The 20,365-nt window shown below is 42.1% G+C and overlaps 2 long non-coding RNA genes across 2 annotated transcripts in view; one reads left to right on the forward strand and one right to left on the reverse strand.

Annotated features, from left to right (window-relative positions):
• LOC106559017 overlaps positions 1-20,365 on the forward strand; it is a 55,480-nt gene that overhangs the window by 777 nt on the left and 34,338 nt on the right. The window lies entirely within an intron of this gene.
• Positions 31-12,012, reverse strand: LOC119872498. Its single transcript, XR_005361914.1, has 3 exons — positions 11,089-12,012; positions 4,990-5,107; positions 31-51 (listed from the first exon to the last, which is right to left on the reverse strand). It is a non-coding gene; the product is annotated as an uncharacterized LOC119872498 (long non-coding RNA).

The following is a 20,365-nucleotide window of genomic DNA, read 5'->3' on the forward strand; positions in this document are numbered from 1 at the left end:
GGCGGCGGCGGCGGCCGAGGCGCGCGGGCGCCCTACTCCCCTCGCGGCTGCCTGCGGACAGAGGGACGGTGGGGACTCAGAGGCCGGACCTGTCACCGGGGCGGGTCCGGGGAGGCGGGCGGATGCCCCGCGCCCCCGCCTCCTCCTCGGGGCCTACCGCGCCCTCGTCCCTCATGCCGCCGCCGCCGCCGCCGCCGCCGCCCCGGGCCGCACCACGACGACGACGACGACGACAGCCGGTCCCCGCCCCCTCCGCGCCGCTCCGGGCCCCGCGCCGCCGCAGCCCCGCGCCCGCCGAGCCGCGGTTACCTCAGGCTGGCCGGGCCCCGGCCCGGGCTGCGGGAGCCGGAGGCGCCGGAAGAATGCATGGCCGGCGGCGGGGCCGGCGGAAGGAGGCGGCGGCGGGGCCCGGGCCCGCTCCCGCTCCCGCTCCCGCTCCCGCTGCGGCTGCGGCTGCGGCTGCGGCGCCCACCCTCGCTCCCCGGGCCGGGCGGCGTTCGCCGGGTGGCGCGGCGCGGCGCGGCGGCGGGAGGACGCGGCGGGAGCAGACGCGGCGGCGGGGCCGCCCCCAGAGCGCCCTCTAATGAAGGCTCCGCGGCCGCCGCCGCCGCCGCCGCCGCCGCCGCCGCCGCCGCCGCCGCCGCCGCCGCCGCCGCCGCGGCCCCGACCCCGCGCGTCCGCGGGGCGGGCCCTTGGGGCAGCAGGGCCCTAGGCCGGCGGGACCTCGCCGAGCCCGGGTCCCGGGGAGCCGGCGGCCCGGCCGGGCCTGGGGAAGGGCAGCGGGCCCTGCTCCAGGCGGGGGGCGCCGCGGGCCGGGCGGGAGCCCCTCTCAGCCCCACCCCCCCCCCCCCGCCCCGCCGGCTCGCATTGTTAGGGCGCCCCCGCCTGCGGCTGACCGCTTGGTCCCCCAGCTGGGAAGCGGTCTCCGGGGAGGGCCTGAGGTGCTCTTTCCCTTCCTAACGAGGCCCAGTGGCTCTCACGGCTTCTCCACCTCCCCAGGGCATTCAGGTCGAGAGTTTAAGATCAATTCATTTTAAGTGCCAGAATTCTGGTTTCTGGAGAGCACCCAGCCCATTAGGGACAACTCCAATTCCCCATCCGTGTCCCCACCCCCATTCCCCCTAAAGGAAAAAAACAAAACACCCCCCCCCCCAAAAAAAAACGAATCCAATGGGAATGGGGTGGTCTACACAGAGACACTGAAATGTAGTTCAAGGAAGGAAAACCCTTAGGCAGGGCCTGCTCTCCGGTGCTCAAAGCCTGGTGGCCCCAGGTACCCCTCCCTGGGCAGCCCCGGGCACTCCGGGAGCACGGGGGTTGCATTCTGTTTCAGATGCTGGGCCGCAGGAAGGAGCAGGGACCAGTAACCCAGTGACCTGGCCACCTGAACATTCTCAAGCGGCCTACCTAAATTTCACTTAAAAAAAAAAAAAAAAACACCTTAAAATCTTATATCCCTTAATTAAATTTTTAAATAGGGGTTGGGAGCAGTTCTTACATGTTCCTAGTGAACTAACAACGTCTAAATCAGAATGCCACCTATACTGCCTATTTTGAAGATACTTGTTACCGCGTTTGCTGTGGACTCTCAACTATTTCTTTGTCTCTCTTTAATTCTCTCGTTGGTCCACAGGTGGAAGAAAGAGAATTCACCTTTATGCCATAAGAAAGAAGACTTTCTATTCCCATTCCCTCTGGCGATGTTTCAGCCCGGGCTCTGGCTAAAAGAATTGATTAGATTCCTTTCCATTTGTCTTTATAGATGTTATTTATCTCCTTTGCTAATATATTTTAACTATGTAGGGCGTATAAAGGCACAGGCCCTCTTACAACTTTCCATTCCCTTTACTAGCAGTAGAAAAGTTAGATATGCCCTTTCTAGTCCTCTGTATTTTCTCTGAGAATTTAGATACCATGGTAGTAGCATCTTTAAATAAATCTTATGAGGCAAATGGTATATGCACTATATTGTTCAAAATATGCCATCATATTCTCTTTTTTTAAATTCAAGTATAGTTAACAGAAAGCATTACATTAGTTACAGATGCACAATATAATGATTCAACAATTCTGTACATTACTCATCACAATAAATGTGTTTTTAATCCCCTTCCCCTATTTCACCCATCCTCCCACCCACCTCCCCTCAGGAACCACCAGTTTGTTCTCTATAGTTAAGAGTCTGTTTCTTGGTTTATATCTTTTTTGTTGTTGTTCCTTTGGTTTGTTTCCTAAATTCCACATATGAGTGAAATCATATTGTATTTTTCTTTCTCTGATGTATTTCACTTAACATTATACCCTCTAGATCCATCCATGTTGTTGTAAATGGTAAGATTTAATTCTTTTAAGGCTGAATAATATATTTATATATATATATATCCCTCACATCCTCTTTATCCATTCATTTGTGGATGGACACTTAGGTTGTTTCCATATCTTGGCTATTATAAACAATGCTGCAATAAACATGGGCATGCACATATCTTTTTGAATTAGTGTCTTTGTTTTCTTTGGGTAAATACCAGCAGTGGAATTACTGGATCATATGGTAGTTCTATTTTTAGTTTTTTGAGGAACTGTTTTCCACAGTGGCTGTACCAGCTTGCATTCCTATCAACAATACATGAGGGTCCCTTTTTCTCCACATCCTCGCCAACATTTATTTCTTATATTTTAGACATTCTGACAGGTGTGGGGTGATCCCTCATTGTTGTTTTGATTTGCCTTTCCCTGATTATTCAGATGTTGAGCATCTTTTCATGTATCTGTTTGCCATCTGTATGTCTTTTTTGGAAAAGTACCAATTTATGTCCCCTGCCCATTTTTTAATTGGATTGTTTTCTTGGTGTTGAGTTCTTCTTTATATATCATGAGATTTTTGAGCAAGTAAGACAGGTAAGGCACCTGGATTCTATTTGATCTATCCCCTTCAGGATTTCCCACATGTTGGTAAACACTGGCTGACATTTAGAGAGAACATACAATGGGATTTATACCTGGTTCCTGGATTAGTGAGCATCCGCCAGAGCACCAGATACACCAGCACTTGCTGAGATGTAATTAATACCAGCCAGGCCCAAAAAAGGGCCAGAGGTTGAGCAGGACCTTTCACAGTGCGTCTCAGACATTAGCCTGCAAAACACCACTCGGGATGTCTATTGAAAAGATGGATTCTTGGGCCTCATACCAAAACACTTCAGTACTCCCACAGGGGCCTGGGAGCCAGCCTGCTTTTTAGAAAATATCATAGGTAATTCTGATGCGAGTAGCATACAGACTTTAAGAAAACCTGACCTAGAGGTATCCTGAGATAATCACATTATCTTTCCCAGACCCTTCCTAATTTTAAATTACTTGATCATATGTGTTCTCATCTGTATTAGTCAGCTTTGGCTGCTATAACAATGTACCAAAGACTGGGTGGCTTAAACAACAGAAATTTACTGTTTCACAATTCTGGAGGCCGGAAGCTTGAGATCAAGGTGTCGGCAGGGCCACACTCTCTCTGGAGGCTCTAAGTAGTCAACAGGGTTGTCTTCTCCTGAGACCCCTCTCTCTCTAGCGTGTAGCTGGTTGCCTACTCCCGGTGTCCTACCATGGCGGATGCCACGCGTGCGCACACACGTCTGACATCTGTCTCTTCCTGTATATTTGTAACCCTTATAAGAACACTAGTCACGTTGGATTAGAGCTCACCCTCAGGACTCCCATTTTAACTTCATCACCTCTCTAAAGGCCCTCTCTCTAAATGCAGTCACATTCGGAGGTGCTGGGGGTGAGGGCTTCGCTATATGTGCTTTCGGTGGACACGGTACAGCCATAGCATCATCCTTCTGTTTACACTGCAGAATTCTGCGATTTAAGTAGCTCTTTGTGGAGGGATGTGGAAGCCCCAATTTTGATTATTTCAGCTGTTCTCTTGACTGGCTCCTGTCTCATTAGACTTTTCTTGAAGTTAAGCAAGTTAAGCAATACACCATATTCCAAGTGCAGATAGGCCCTGGTCTTCTGTTTTGTTTTGTCTTGTTGCCCAGGGCGAATGAACGGGCTTTAACTTTCTTGACCACTGCGGCACATCCAGTTTCAAGACAATTCAATATTGGGGCGCCTGGGTGGCTCGGTCAGTTGAGCGGCTGACTCCGGATTTCTGCTCAGATCATGGTCACAGGGTCGAGAGATCGAGCCCTGCAACGGCTCTGTGGGGAAGCTACTGGAGAGTCTCTTCCCCTGCCCCTCTCCCTGCTCACTTGCTCTCTCAAATAATAAATAAATAAATCTTTTAAAAACAACAGGTAATTCAGTACCTACAATGGATAAGAATCTACATTTGAGCTGACTTCAGGGAACAATTTCAGATGATGCTTAATTTATAGTATTTCAGAGTTCATCTTAGATATAAAACCTATATCTATATAAACTTTTTCTGCCCTGCCACCTTTCAACCCACTTACATACCCTCCTGAGATTTTTGTTGTTGTAGCTTATTTCCAAGACAGCACAAGCAGACTCATGTATAGATGCTTTGAATGACTGTAATGAGTTTGAGAAAACCAGTTTTTCTAGAGGGATCTGAAGAAAGCAAGGACCTTCTTCAATAGCTTCCTGCTATCTTAGAGCTCTGCTTATCAAAACGCAAGCATTAGTCAAGAATTTGAGAGCCTTCATGTGCACCCCAATAGGGGAAAAGGGAGAACAGACTCCACCCTATAGCTACAGGCGTGTTAATAGTTTCAGTTTCAAAAGCCCACATCTGAACCACAAGAAGATGGTCTTTTCAAAGAGAAAGATGACTTCTCACATTTCCAGGAGTTTCCAGACATTTTAAAAGCCATCTAACCACAACACCTTAGAAGATTTAATTCCACCCATCTGGTCCACAAACACGTAAGGAATTAGATTATAACCAGGAAGGGGATCCCTTGGGCAGATGAATCCCCCTGGGCCCTCTCTTTTTCCTCGAGGCAATTACAGAAACATTTCACCTACCTGGGCCTCTCTCTGCACCAGAGCTCCAGTGAACTAGTTCCTGTCTAGGGGGAAAGCCCCTCGGCAGTGCTGTAAGTGTGCGATGACTTGGCACAGCTTCCTCCGTGCCCGCCCATCACTAGAAACAGTTGCAAATCAGAAATGAGCTCCCCAAGAGAGTCAAATTCTGACTACTAGTCAGCTTTAACTTCAAACAGGGAAATATGTATATATAACATTTTTTTCTTTTATTTAGTATCAGTAATCATTTTATCTAAAACATATGAGGGCTTATAGCCTTAATATCGTTTAGACAAGTTGAGTCAAATCATCAAGACTTGACTATAGCTTCATTTAAACCATTTCAGCTACTTTTTCTTAGCAACGTTGCCCTAAACAATATGGTGAAGTAAATAATTCTCCTCCTCGGTGCCCCTCTTTTTCAGCTAATTTCCCTTTCCCCTCCTCTGAGTACTAAAATGAACCCTAGTTTGCAAAGGGCACTTAAGACCCCACCTAAGACCCCTTACTCTCTCACCAGACAACCCTCTAAGCTGGAACCTTCTTACCTGGCAAATGTTGCATTTTCCTTGGTTCAGCCCTGTGTGGTAAACTTCCTGTGTTCCCTCTTCCTAAAGAATGAACACTTTATAAAGGACTTCCTAAAATCCGATGAACCTTAATACCTCTGTAGTAGAGATTCTCAGGGACTGTAGTATTTGAGTATTCTTTTTTTTTTTTAATTTTTATTTATTTATGATAGTCACAGAGAGAGAGAGAGAGGGGCAGAGACATAGGCAGAGGGAGAAGCAGGCTCCATGCACCGGGAGCCCGACGTGGGATTCGATCCCGGGTCTCCAGGATCGCGCCCTGGGCCAAAGGCAGGCGCTAAACCGCTGCGCCACCCAGGGATCCCTTTCTTGTAAGATATTTTGGAGCAGCCCATTTCAGCAACTTCCTCCCCTGATGAAACCTATGAAGTCAATGTAGTACATCTATAAGACAAATTCAGAGGCGTTTGGGTGGCTCAGTCGGTTAGGCATCTTACTCTTGATTTGGGCTCAGGTCATAATCTTGGGGTCCTGAGATGAAGCCCCACCCTGGGCTCTGCTCTACAGAGAATCTGCTTGAGATTCTCTCTCTCCTGCTCCCTCTGTCCCTCCCCCACATATGCATTTCTCTCTCTCAAATAAATAAATAAATCTAAAAAAAAAAAAAAGACAAATTCAGATTTTAAATTGTATTTTCCTAACAGAACCAAAATAATGACATTATTGGTCATTATGTTAAAACAGTAATGATCGCTGACATGTATTAATCACTTTCGATGTTCCAGGCCCTGTTCTCAATGGTTTACATGCATTAACTCATTCAGTCATCACAAAGAAGATTGTTAGGCCTATTTTACAGATGGAGAGGTTAGACAGTCTGCCCTAGGTTGCTCAGCTAGCAAGTGGAGGAGCTGAGACTTGATTTCGAAGTTCTCAGGCTCTAAGAGACACTGGTGGAAAAGCTCTTCTCCACTGAGAGAGACAGGAAGTTTCAGAGGATGCTACTTTTTTCTGGTCTCACCTCCTAGCACTCCCTCCTCACCCCTTCCCTGTCTTGTGCCCCCCACACTCTATTATACTAGTCACACTAAGGTACTCACCCTCTTGAAAGGATGCGCGGGATAACCTCACACATACAATTTCATGCATTCTTTGTTTATGCTTTCCCTTCTCTGTGTCTATTTGATTATATTCATCCCTTGAGGCCCAGCTTAGATATCAAAGAATCTCCCAGCACTTCAGAATTCATTGCCTCTTCCTCCATATGGATGCTTCTGCCTCAATGCTCACTACCTTGCCACAAAACTGGATGTTTTATATTTCAGGTTCTCTGCTGAGATTAGGCGTTCCACATCACCTGCCTTTCTCATTATTTTCCCAGTTTCTAGTTTACTGCCTTATCTATGGTAGGAAACAAAGTTTTTAAAAGATTTTATTTTTAAGTAATCTCTACACCCAACGTGGGGCTCGAATCCACAACTCCAAGATCAAGAGCCGCATGCTCCACTGACTGAACCAGCCAGGCGCCTGGGAAATTAATTTTTTAATTCAATGTTTAATTTATGCAAATTAGTTTCTTTTTTTTTATTTGAGAAATAGGATACCTTGAATGATGACATCATCATTATCATCCAAATCAAAGCAGAAGAAATAATATTGCTAAGACTTCATTTAAAATGTTTTTCAGGGGGATCCCTGGGTGGCGCAGCGGTTTGGCGCCTGCCTTTGACCCAGGGCGCGATCCTGGAGACCCGGGATCAAATCCCACATCGGGCTCCCGGTGCATGGAGCCTGCTTCTCCCTCTGCCTGTGTCTCTGCCTCTCTCTCTCTCACTGTGTGCCTATCATAAATAAATTAAAAAAATAAAAAAAAAATGTTTTTCAGTCTTTTTGGCATGATTGTCAAGAAACAGACTCTTAAATATAGAGAACAAACTGATGGTCACCAGAGAGGAGGCAGGTAGGGGAATGGTGGTGATTTAAGATATACTTACCCTGGGAAAACAAATAAAATTGTACGAGTAGAAAAACTTTTCTTGTTCATGAATTGTTTGACTAATTCCTCTAGAAAAAATAAAAAATAATTTTAAAAAGTGTCTGGAATCAGCTGTTGTCAACCACACAGCGTTGAGAAACTTAGAGTCTGGCCAGGGGATCCTGGACCAGCTTCTCCCTCCCAATACAGCCACCAAAAGGCCCTGGAGTTGGGGTTCCACTCCCTGTCACCCCAAAGGCTGGCAGGCCCTGTCTCTCTACCCCTCTCTTCCAGAATATTATTTCTATGGGAAAATGCAAAGTTAAAAACATTCTTGGGACATTCTCTGGGTGGCTTGGTGATTGAGTTCTGCCTTTGGCTCAGGTCATGATCCTGGGGTCCTGGGATTGAATTCTGGGTCGGGTTCCCCACAGGGAGCCTGCTTCTCTGTCTCTGCCTATGTCTCTGCCTCTGTGTGTGTGTCTCTCATGAATAATAAAATCTTAAAGAAAAACACATTCTCTTGAGGTATTACCTGTGAAATGGGAACTGTCAATAAAGAATATCTCATCCTTTGGTTTCCTACTGTATAGTCTTGTAGACACAAGTTCCTGTTTTAAGTACTATGAATTAAACAAAGCTATGGGCAAAGGAGTGATGCTAAAATGCTGCCTCTTCAAGTATGAGACTTTAAAAATGTAGTGCCATTCAAGTTATAATAATTATATAGTTTAAATTTTTATATGAGGCTAAATCCAGAATTAAAAAGAACTCCAGATGATTCTAATGGTTAGGCACATTTAAGAAACATTGGAATAGAGTAGGTACCTTTTTGGAAGAATGTCCATCCTTGGACTAAAACCCTTTATAATGGCTTATGAGGCCCTATAGAACTGCCCCTCTTGCCTCCCTCTCTAGCTGATCCTACACAAGGCTTCCCCCTTGGGCTCACATTCCAGGTACACTGGCTTTATCTTATTTATGAGAACCCATTGTATGCCTTTCCACCTCAGGGGTTTTGCCTTTCATTTCCCTGCAGGGAAGGAACTTTCTGCTGCCCTTCACTTGGTCAAATCATGTCCATCTTTGTATATCAGTTTAATCCTACTTCATTACATTAGCCTCTCCGCCCACCCCTGCCCAGGCGCAAGGTCTCTGAACATTCTGACCCTTCCCTTCATAACAGTTTGTCATATAACTGGTCATAAGTAGTTAAATGTCTGTTTCTCATACCAGGCTGTAAACTCTATAAGAATCACGTGTATTTTTCTTTATCATTGTGGCTCTAACTCCAAGAAGGTGCCTGGACAGAAATGTGCCCAATAAGTGGTGGCTTCCCTTCCATTGCAATTGCTGTCAGCTAGAGTTGAGATTTTTGAAGCATGTCCCTGTTTCTAGTCAATTCACCTTCCAAACCATGAGGTCCACTACTGCCATGCTAATCTTCTAGATGTGGATAATTTCTGAATATCCACAGCTCTCTCTGTGTCCCATATTGGCCTATTGAAATGCCCCAAATAGGGATCCCTGGGTGGCGCAGCGGTTTGGCGCCTGCCTTTGGCCCAGGGCGCGATCCTGGAGACCTGGGATCGAATCCCACGTCGGGCTCCCGGTGCATGGAGCCTGCTTCTCCCTCTGCCTATGTCTCTGCCTCTCTCTCTCTCTCTCTCTGTGTGACTATCATAAATAAATAAAAATTAAAAAAAAAAAAGAAATGCCCCAAATATGATTAAAAAAGAGTACATTTATTGAGAGTGTACTGTGCACCGTGCTAGATACTTTATATAGTTAATCTAATTTGCTCCTCACAATTACCCTTCAGGAATGTTATTTCCATTTCACATGTGAGAGGTGAAAGGCTTAGAAAGATTAGCTGACTAATCTATCAGGGTCATAGGGTTTGTAAGAGGAGACACCAGGATGGCACCTGATGCATTAACCCTTGCGTTCTTGACTTTCAAGTACCTATATCGTTCATTAGAATCCGGTTTGACTGTGCATGACAGAAAAGTCCAAAGTACAGTAAAGAGACTTTAGGCAAGACATAAAATGATATCTTTATCATATTAGAGAGACCAAAGGAAAGCAGTCTGGGGGTGTCACCTTAGTAGATACAGGATCTCATTTTTTCTAAGGGCTCACACACTGGCTACTACGTGGAAATCTAAGTATGGGAAGATAGAACTGCAACTGAAACACCAGTTAGATTTTTAGGGGATCCAGGCAAGAGAGGGTAGTAGCTTGGTCTAGAGTGGTGGCAGTGGAGTTGAGAAGAGGATCGTTTGAGAGAAATTTAGGAGTTAAAGTTGGCAGGACTTAGTGGGAGGTTGGAAATGCTATTTCCAAGACCACATGGATGAACTCCAGTGTAAACGTGAAATCTGGACTTCGAATCCCACGTAGGACTAGCCAAACGATATTGTGCTAAGCACCGCAACACTAGGGTGGACCCAGAGGATATCATCCAAGTCAAAGTATAAACTACCTGGTCTGGGCCTTTGTTACAAGAATCAAAGGCTATAAAGAGCAAATTATGGCTCTTTAACTTGCTGCCTTAAGCAAAGGCCATTTAAATCCCTTCTAATCAATGTGTTCCACAAGGAAAACAATCTTCTTTATAGCCTACCAACCACACCTCACCCCACATAGACTTGCTATAAATGGAGCCAGGAACTCTTGCACCTGAATTGCTCTAAAATATTTTCCTCCTACTAAAAAGTGTTCTCATACTCACCACCAACTTCTTATCTAGCTTTTATTAGTGTGGAACTGTGCTTCTCATGGTATTTCCAAACAATCATTTATTTCTGTCTCTTTTCTTAATTCATATTTTTTTAAATTCTTAGCCCTTTCCCGTTTTCTCTCAATTCATATTTCTAAACCAAAGCTGGCTAAGCAAAGTATTATTTACTTCAGATTGTCATTGTAGTTTTGTGATCATTTTAACATTCTTTGCAAGATGTCCCATCTTTTTAGTAGCAAGAGCGAACAATATGTATATAAAACTTCGCCGCCGCTGCTTTCCTTTTTGCACTATGAGAAAGAATTGATAGCTTTAGAGATTAGGAGTGTGGACGAAGCAAACAATGACGATAAAAGCTTGATGTTGTAGAATGAAAATTTACACTGAAACACAGCTCTGCTGTCTTTCTCCAATTTATATTTAATATAAAGTCTCTAATAAACCTGCAGGAACTTTTTTTTTTATATCTGTAAAGTACATAAATGTTTTCTTTGCAAAGTAATAATTAGCATATCTTAATATTGTTAAATTATACCCTATAGGAGCCCAATTATTTTACTCTGTGATATTTAGCAATTTTAGCTTAAACTCATTTCATTACAAAAGCACTAAAAATAAGGTTAATGAAATATTTCTGAAAATCTTCCAAAGGTGACCAGGATGAGTTTAGATGATTTGGAAGCCAACTGCATGTGTGACAGAGGTAGGCATGTGTCTCTCTCTCTCTTTTAAAGGTAGCAATAAATTCTGCCTCCATCCCCGATGATAACTGCTCAGTCAGAAAAGCTAAAAGGCTGCCCCAATATCTAGCAGCTCCAAAGATGCAAATTTAGGGACTCTGTAGCACTCACCCACCAGCAACCCATTCTCAGGCTCTCCTTGGGCCTTGTCACTGCCCAGAACTGCTTCAATTATGACATCTTATGCTCCATTGTTCTGGCCTCTGATCATGACAACCTATCCTTCCAGCTCTGTCCATCTCTGCCAACTTGGAACCCCCCATTCTTCCATTATCTCCTGTGCTGTCTCTCACTGGGCATCTCTCACCTCATTTCTCTCACAAGTACTCTCACAAGTACCTTCAACTTGACCTTCCTGTAGTCTTTTTATTACACCTGCCCTGCAAAACCAAGGATTACACCTGCCCTGAATCCCACCCCCCTTTTTTTGTTCAACTCATCTTGAAAGTATTGGGCTCAGTGGGGGAAAAAAATCACACAGCCGGACAGAAGAGTGACACCCTTGGAAATTCTTTTGTGTATCTCTGATCAGCATCCATCCTGTCCGTTTCATTTCCAATGCAATACCCTCTTCACCTGAAACTTCTGATCTGCCTTCTCTCCCCTCAGTCCCAGCAGAAGGTCTTGTCGGTCTCTTGGCACCTCTACAAACCTGTCTCTACTTATGCTAATACCATATTGTCTTAATTGCTGTGGCTTTGTAGTAATTTTCAAAATTGAGAAGTGTGAATCTTTCCATCTTCATTCTTCTATTTCAAGATTGTTTTGGTTATTTTGGAACCCTTGAATAGTTCCATATGAATTTTAGGATCAGCTTGCTGATTTCTGCAAAACAAAACAAAACAAAACAAAACAAAACAAAAAAACAACTGGGATTTAGATAAGTATTATGTTGCATTCCATAGAGTCCCAGGGAGTATCCATATGAAGTCTTTTTTGTTGTTTAGATCTTCTTTCATTTCTTTCAACAATATTTTGTAGTTTTCAGAATATAGGTTTTATACTTCTTTTATTAAATGTATTCCTAAGTATTTCATTCTTCTTGATACTATTGTAAATAGAACTGGTTTCCTAATTTCATTTTCAGATTTTTTATTGTAAGTGTATAGGAAATGTTTTTTGTATATTAATCTTGTTTCTTGTGACCTCGATGAACTCATTTATTAGCTGTGCTAGTTTCTTTCTGTGGATTCCTTAGGATTTTCAGTACATAAGATCATGTCACCTGCCACCGAAGATTCTTAAGGGCGACAACTGCATAGTCATAGGATGAAGCTGGGGATGGTTCTTCAATCCCTTCAAAATATCCCTGAAATTTTTTCATTTTTCTAGTTAGAAAGGATGAGTCTCTCAACAACAAAATCCACTACTAATTTTTTATGTGTTGCATTTCAACTAACGCAGCTGAAAAACACAGTTTTGGTTGTTTTTTTGTTTTTTGTTTTTTTACCACAAGGGCTGCCCTTATCAATCTACAAAAATACATGAGATTATGACTGCAAAAACTGTCAGTATTTATCTTTTTCATTCAGAAGGCAGCATGATTTAGTGGAAAGACGTCTTCAGCCTCTGGAGTTGGCAGACTGGTTTTTAGTCTGGCTCTGTCCATATTAGCAATGTTCTTACAGGCTTGTTGTTGAAGTTTCAGTGAGGTTTCCAGCCACTTCTCCAAGCTTTCTTCTGTAGGCTGGCTGTTTCCTCTGTAGAGGACTGAGCCTCAGAAGAGTTACAGTGCCCTGGACCAGAGGAGGCAGGACCAGCTGAGGAGTTTCTTTGGGAAATGTCTACTTCATTTTAGTCAAGGCATTTCTTTGGGTTCATTGAGGATAATTCCTTTCCTTATTTAAAACCATTATGACATTTCATCTCATTAAGGAAACCCTCTTTGCTGAGAGTGGATCTATCTTTGGTGAAGGTATATCCAGACCTTACCTGGCCTGGTACCTGCAGACTGCAGAGAATCTACAAAATGTATGAGAAAATCATAGTAGTGATCTAGAAGGACAAATAGGCTGTGGCCTTATTTTAATCACAGAGCCCAGGCTCTGTCACCGGGATGCAGAACTGGCAGGGGAAATTCCATGCCTTATCATAATGCTCATTGCTCTAGCTGCATCACTGCTTCCTTCCTTAATATGCAATTAAGGACTGACTTTTTAAGAGACAAACAACATGTCAGTTTTATGATCACTGAAGCCTGTAATCTGAACATGTGTTTTCCCAGCTGGGCTCAAGGGCATGATGGCAAGAGTGTGGCTGGCCCTAAAATCAGTTTGTCCATAGATTCAAATCCTGGTTCCATCTCTTAAAAACAGCATGAGACATTGGCAGTTTACTTAAGCTTTCTAACCTTTTACACCATCTGTGAAAAGAACACAGCAATTCATAGAAATGATTGCGAGAATGGAAAATATGCAGTCTTTACCATATGACAAGCACATGATACACTTGAACTCTTAGGAGGAGGAAGAGGAGTATAATTCTTCAAGACATTTGACTGATGAGGCTAAGAAAATTATTTTTAAGTCCACTCCAGTGGTATTTAGGCTTTAGTATGCATAGCAATCACCAAGAATAATTTTCTTTAATGAAAATTCCCAGACTCTACCCCCAGATTATCTGCTTCAGTAGTCAGTGGCAGGACCCATGAGTCTGCATCTTTAGCAACTATACTCCGGAATTCTGATACAGGTGATCCATGGGCACTTTTTAAAATTACCTTTTATTTTGGGGGCATCTGAGTGGCTCAGTTGCCTGCCTTTGGCTCGGGTCCTGATCCTGGGGCTCCTTGCTCAGTGGGGAGTCTGCATCTCCCTCTCCCTCTGCCCCTCTCCCTGTTTGTGCTCTCTCTCTCAAATAAATAAAATCTTAAAAAATAAATAAAAACTAAAATTACCCTTCGTTTTGATATAATTTCAAATTTACAGAAAAGTTGCAAAAATAGCACAAAGAACTCATATGCTTTAATAAGATTCATCAATTTTTATTTTGCTACATTTACTATATCACTTTCTTTTCTCTATTTATCTCTATAATTTTTTTTCTAAATCACTTGAGAATAGGTTGCACATCATACCTCTTTACTCCTTAAAACTTCAGTGTGCATTTCCTAAAGGAAGAATATTCTCTCTACATAATCACCGATCAGTTATCAAAATCAGGAAACAACACTGATAAGATACTTTTATCTAATATACAATCCATATTCCAATTTTATCATTTGCCTCAATATGCCTTTTATCACAACTTTTTGTCCCCATACAGGATCTAATCCAGGGACTGCATACATACTGCATTTAGTGTGACATCTCTTTTGTCTCCTTCAATCTGGAACAGTACCTGAGCCTAACTTTACTTTATGACATTGACATTTTTTTTTTAAAGAACACAAGCCAATTATTTTATGGAACATCCCTTATTGTGGGTTTGGCTGATGTTTTCTAGTGATTAGATTTGGGTTATGTATTTTTGGCTAGAATCCTTCATAAATAATGTGTCCTTTTCAGAATATCTCCTCTGGAAGAGACACATGATATCCATTTGTTTCTTATTGGCAAGATAGACCTCACTTTGAAAAATACTTGACTACTTTGAGAAAAATTTGAGGCCTCAGAACCTGAAGTGGTTGGACAAGGACTCAGGATGTTTACACTTCTGAATTTTCTTTTCTTTTTTTCTTTTTTTTTAATTTAAATGCAATTTGCCAACATATAGTATAACACCCAGTGCTTGTCCCATCAAGTGCCCTCCTCATTGCCGGTCACCTCATCCCCCCACCCATATCCCCTTCCACAACCCTTTGTTTGTTTCCCAGAATTAGGAGTCTCTCATGGTTTGTTTCCCTCTCTAATGTTTCCCATTTACTCTTCTGAATTTTCTGATTGTGGGTTTATTAAAGAGCTTATCTGTCCATTGCCTAGGTAGTTCAGGTCATATATTAAACACACTGCTATTACATTCAAAACCACAGCATATCTTTATGTTTAACTTCTACAATTCTCTACCTCTACTCCTCATTTCTTTGATTTTTTTTTTTTTTTTTGAAGTAAGCTCTATGCTCCACATGGGGCTTGAAATCATGAACCTGAGATCAAGAGTTGTATGCTCTACTAACTGAGCTAGCCAGATCCTGTTCCACTCCCCCGCCCCCCTCCATCCTGCCACAACCACCCATTTTCACTTTTAGTAACTCTGGATCATGACTTCTATCCTGCGGTAAATACAGGTAATCTATATGATGTATCATATGACATAAATGGCTGCACCCATGCTATTGATGTTAGTTTGAGGCTAGTAGAGAAAACTTAATTCTTTGCATCACACATTTTACAATGACATATCAGCTTACTCTTTGATTATATGCTTGAAAGTGCTCACTTATTTTTCCATTACCTCTAAAACACACTGAGACATGAATTGTAATTGCTGTTTTATTGCTTATGTTTTCACTCAGTAATATGCATTTAAGTTTTTTCCATGTCTATACGACTTGATAATTCTTTTTAGTGCTAAATGATATTCATAATTGTCTAGATGTACCACAGTTTATTGATTCACCTGCTGAAGGACATTTTGGTTGCTTCCAAGTTAGGATAATTATGAATAACGTTTTTATAAATATCCATGTGTAGTGTTTCATGTGCATATAAGTTTGCAAATCCTTTCAGTAAATACCAAGGAGAATGACTTCTGGATTTTAGGATGAGAATGTGTTTAGTTTTAAGAAACTATCAAACTGGGCAGCCCCAGTGGCCCAGCGGTTTGGCGCTGCCTTCAGCCCAGGATGTGATCCTGGAGATCCGGGATGGAGTCTCACGTCTGGCTCCCTGCATGGAGTCTGCTTCTCCCTCTGCCTGTGTCTCTGCCTCTCTCTCTCTCTCTCTCTCTCTTTCTGTGTGTGTCTCTCATGAATACATAAATAAAATCTTAAAAAAATAAAATAAACTGTCTTCAAAGTGGCCATTCTTACCAGCAATGAATGAGAGTTCCTATTTATCAACATCCTCACCAGCATTTGGTGGCTGTCAGTGTTTTGTATTGTGATCCCTCCAATAAGTATTAGTGACATTTCATTGTTGTTTCAATGTGCAAATCCCTAATGCATATGATATTTAGTATCTTTCCATATACTTACTTGCCATCTACATATCTACTTTGGTGAGGTATCTGTTCAAGTCCTTTGCCCAATTTTTCTTTGGGTTTTGTTGTTGTTGTTTGTATTTTTGCTGAGTGTTAAAGTTCTTTGTATATTTTGGATAGCAATCCTTTATCAGATGTGTTGTTTATAAATATTTTCTCCCAATCTGGCTTGTCTTCTTTTTCTCTTTACATTGTCATTCATGGAGCAGAAGTTTTTAGTTTTAGTGAAGCCCAGCTTATCAGTTATTTTTTCCATGGATGGTGCCTTTTGTCAACGTTGTATCCAAAAAGTCATCACCAAACCCAAGGTCATCTAGATTTTCTTCTGTGTTATCTTCTAAAAATTTTAGAGTTTTGTGTTTTACATTTAGGTCTATGATCTATTTTGAATAGATTTTTGTGAAGGTTGTAAGGTCTATGTCTAGATTCACTTTTCTGTACATAAATGTCTTATTGTTCGATCACCATTTATAAAAGAAGCTATCTTTGTTCCATTGTAACTGTCTTTACTCCCTTGTCTAAGATCAATTGACAATATTTATGTGGGTCTAAGTCTGGGCTCTCTAGTCTGTTTCATTGATCTATCTGTCAATTCCTTTACCAACGCCTCACTATCTTGATTATTACAGCTTTATAATAAATCTTGAAATTGGGTAGTGTCAGTCCTTTGCCTTTATTCTTCTCCTTCAACATTGGGTTGATTATTCTGGGTCTTTTGCCTCTTTATATAAATTCTAAATTCAGATTGTTGATATGTATAAGATAACCTGCTGAAATTTTGATTGGGAATTTTTGTTTGTTTTTTTTGTCTAATTGCATTAGCTAGGACTTCCTTTCTACTGTCACTTATCATCACCTAGCCACTTTCCATCTTCCAACATGTCCACATCTCTCATTTGCTGTGGTCTCCATACTTGTTCTCTTTTTCCTTGTGGATTTGTATCTTTTTAAAAAAGATGTTTATTTTATTTATAGTTAAATAAACTCCACCCCCAGTGTGGGGCTCAAACTCACAACCCCAAGATCAAGAATCACATTGCTCTACTGACTGAGCCAGCCAGGTGGCCTAATTTTTTTTCTTTTTTTAATGAGAGAGAGAGTTGGGAGGAGGGTGCAGAGGGAGAGGTAGAGAGAAAAACTTAAGCAGGTTCTAGGTGCCCAGCATGGAACCATGGAATCTCATGACCCTGAGGTCACGACCTGAGCCAAAATCTCAAAAGTTAGACACTTAACCAACTGACTGAGTCACTCAGACACCCCTGTATTTTTTTAATCCCCTCCCCTTTAGCACTTTAGTAAGATTTTAGAAGACAACAGATATAAGTAAATATGATTAATTCAGTAGGTTACCCAGAAGTGTATTTGTTTTTCATATATCATCACTTTAAAAATTATGCCTAAGAGACCCAAAAAGCTGCAAGCTGTAGGGCTTCTTTCAACTTTTAAGTAGGTCTGATAGCTATGACCTTCATAAACTCTTCCTAGAGACACAATCCCAAATAAGTAATAGGTCTGACACTATATTGATATTCTCATATTTTTATGTACTAACATAAATTAGTGGGTAATTATGTGCTTTCCAAAGGGATTTACTATTTACTATAGGTAGATTTCCCTCCCTAGGAGTTCACTCTCCTAGGACATCTAAAGTAAAATTTTATGTGCTAAAATTCAATTCATGGGCAGCCCCGGTGGCTCAGTGGTTTAGCACTGCCTTCAGCCCAGGGCCTGATCCTGGAGACCCGGGATCGAGTCCCACATCAAGCTTCCTGCATGGGGCCTGCTTCTCCCTCTGCCTGTGTCTCTGCCTCTCTCTCTCTCTATGTCTATCATTAATAAATAAATAAATAAATCTTTAAAAAAAATTCAATTCATAGCTAATAAGAACATAATCATTCTATATAATATAGTATACTAATATCTTTCTGCTAACCAAGTCACTAAACCTATTCTTTGATTTGGAAGCTGGAATTTAGTGAATGGCACCAACATTTAAATCCGTGAAAATTTCAAAGAAGAGGACACACAGAAAGAAAATAGGCCTTGATGTGATTCTGGAGACCCAGGATCGAGTCCCACATCGGGCTCTCTGCATGGAGCCTGCTTCTCCTTCTGCCTGTGTCTTTGCCTCTCACTCTCTCTTTTTGTGTCTCTCATGAATAAATAAATAAAATCTTAAAAAAAGAAAAAAGAAAGAAAGAAAGAAGAAAGAAAGAAAGAAAGAAAGAAAGAAAGAAAGAAAGAAAGAAAGAAAGAAAGAAAATAAGCCTTGAGAAGGACTGGATAACAAAGTAGGATGACAGCCAGAGGTGAGAGAAGGCCATCAAGTACCTGGGGAAAGGTACCACTAAAATAATGTAAAAATAATGCTGGGTACTCACTCATTGTCATGAAGTTACTAATGGAGGGATTACAGGGAGGGAAGAGGGTGATTGGACAAAACAACTGCTGCAGACATGAATCTAGTGTCATGCTTACAGTCAAGGGCATGACTGTTATGGAACACAGAGTTTCCAAGTTACAAGATGTGCTGAGTTTGAATAATGGGTTGTGGATCAAGAATGTCCTAAATTAAAATAATAATGGCAACGGGAGCCAACCTACAGAATTTAAGGGGGGAAAACGTAATGAAAGTAGATTCAATAAGGATTAGAAGGAAGAAATTCTTCCAAATTGATTTCAGGATTTCAAAAGCATTGATATTGCAAAAGATGTGGTGGGGGAATGCCATATGCCATCTTTAACAAGGAAATAGCACGTGTGATGACATCAGGGACAAACCAAGCAAAAACATAACGATAAGGACCTCATAAAACAAGATAATAACTAATGTTTATTCAGCATTTACTACATGACAAGCACAATGCTGAATATCATAGCATTAATCTTCAGAGCAGTGTTGTGAAGTAGGAACTATTTCCTGATTGATAGATGAGGAAACTGAGGTTTTTGTGACTTTAAATGATTTGCTCAAGTTCACATGAACTCAGGTCTGCCTGACTCCAGAGTTTCTGATGTGGACTTCTAATTCATAGTCTCAGTAATAATTACTATTTCATAAATATCGTTTATGTGTTAGGCGTTTTGTATACTTCTCTTTATTCCTCACTACAGCCCTATATACTAGATTGAATTAATACCTAAGTATTAATAAGGTATCATACCTTATTAAATATTAATAGTAGCCTTAAAACAATCCTGTGAGGTAGTTATACCGATATTTATAGGATATTACCTTATCAATTATTAATGGTATTTTGATGGAGATTTACATTCAAAAGTATGAAAAGCTGATATTGAATTCCCTCAAAAGCAAACTATCTTTAGCATCTGTTTCATCTTCCTCTCTTCCTCCTCCCCTCCTCCTTCCCTACACTTCCCCTGCCAATTCTTAGCACATCATAGCTCCCTCCTATACCCAGTTCTAGGTGCTCTTCCTCATACCCATTTTTGGAGCCCATCCTAACTTAGGCAAGGAGTTTGTCTTAGTTTATTTCAGTTGCTATAACAGAGGACCAAAGATAAGGTGGCTTATAAGCAGCAGAATTCATTTCTCACAATTGTAGAGGCTGGGAAGTCCAAGATCAAGGTCTGACAGAGTAGGTGTCTGGTGAGAGCCCACTTTCTGGTTCATAGGCCCTCTTTTCACTGAGTTCTCACAGTGATGACAGAAGGGGAAGGTTGCTCTCGGGGATCTCTTTTATAAGAGCACTAATCCCATTCTTGAGGGCTCCACTCTCATGACCTACTAACCTCCCAAAGGTTCCACTTCCTAGTATCTTCACATTAGGGGTTAGGATGTCAACATATGAATTGGAGGGGTTGAGGGTGGGGAGAAGACACAGACATTCAGTCTGTAGAGGATTTCAGTATTTACAGGCTTAGTTTGTCCCCATAACCTCATCGTATGGAGCTGAGAAGCAAGTCTACTCCATAAGACCTAGAGTCTGGCTCCCTCATCATGGCTGCTTGGTGCCTGTGTGACTTGCCCATTGCCCTATTTCTTTGGTTTCTGGGAAGACCCGGGATTCAGTGTTTCTGAGGAATGCACGGGCGAGGGGAGGGGGTGATTGGGCTGATCTGTGAGGCATACCTCTGTTAGTGCTTGGCCCTCACCATCCTTAGCCCTGAATCTTGACACATATCCTGCTCAGGACCTCAGTGTTAAGACTGCAAATCAAAGGTCAGTCCAGTTGGAACTCTGCATTTCATGACGGGGGTCATGGTTCTCCAGACTTTGAGCTTTTGC

The sequence above is a fragment of the Canis lupus genome, chromosome 7, assembly GCF_011100685.1.
Source record: "Canis lupus familiaris isolate Mischka breed German Shepherd chromosome 7, alternate assembly UU_Cfam_GSD_1.0, whole genome shotgun sequence".
Lineage (NCBI taxonomy): Eukaryota > Metazoa > Chordata > Mammalia > Carnivora > Canidae > Canis > Canis lupus.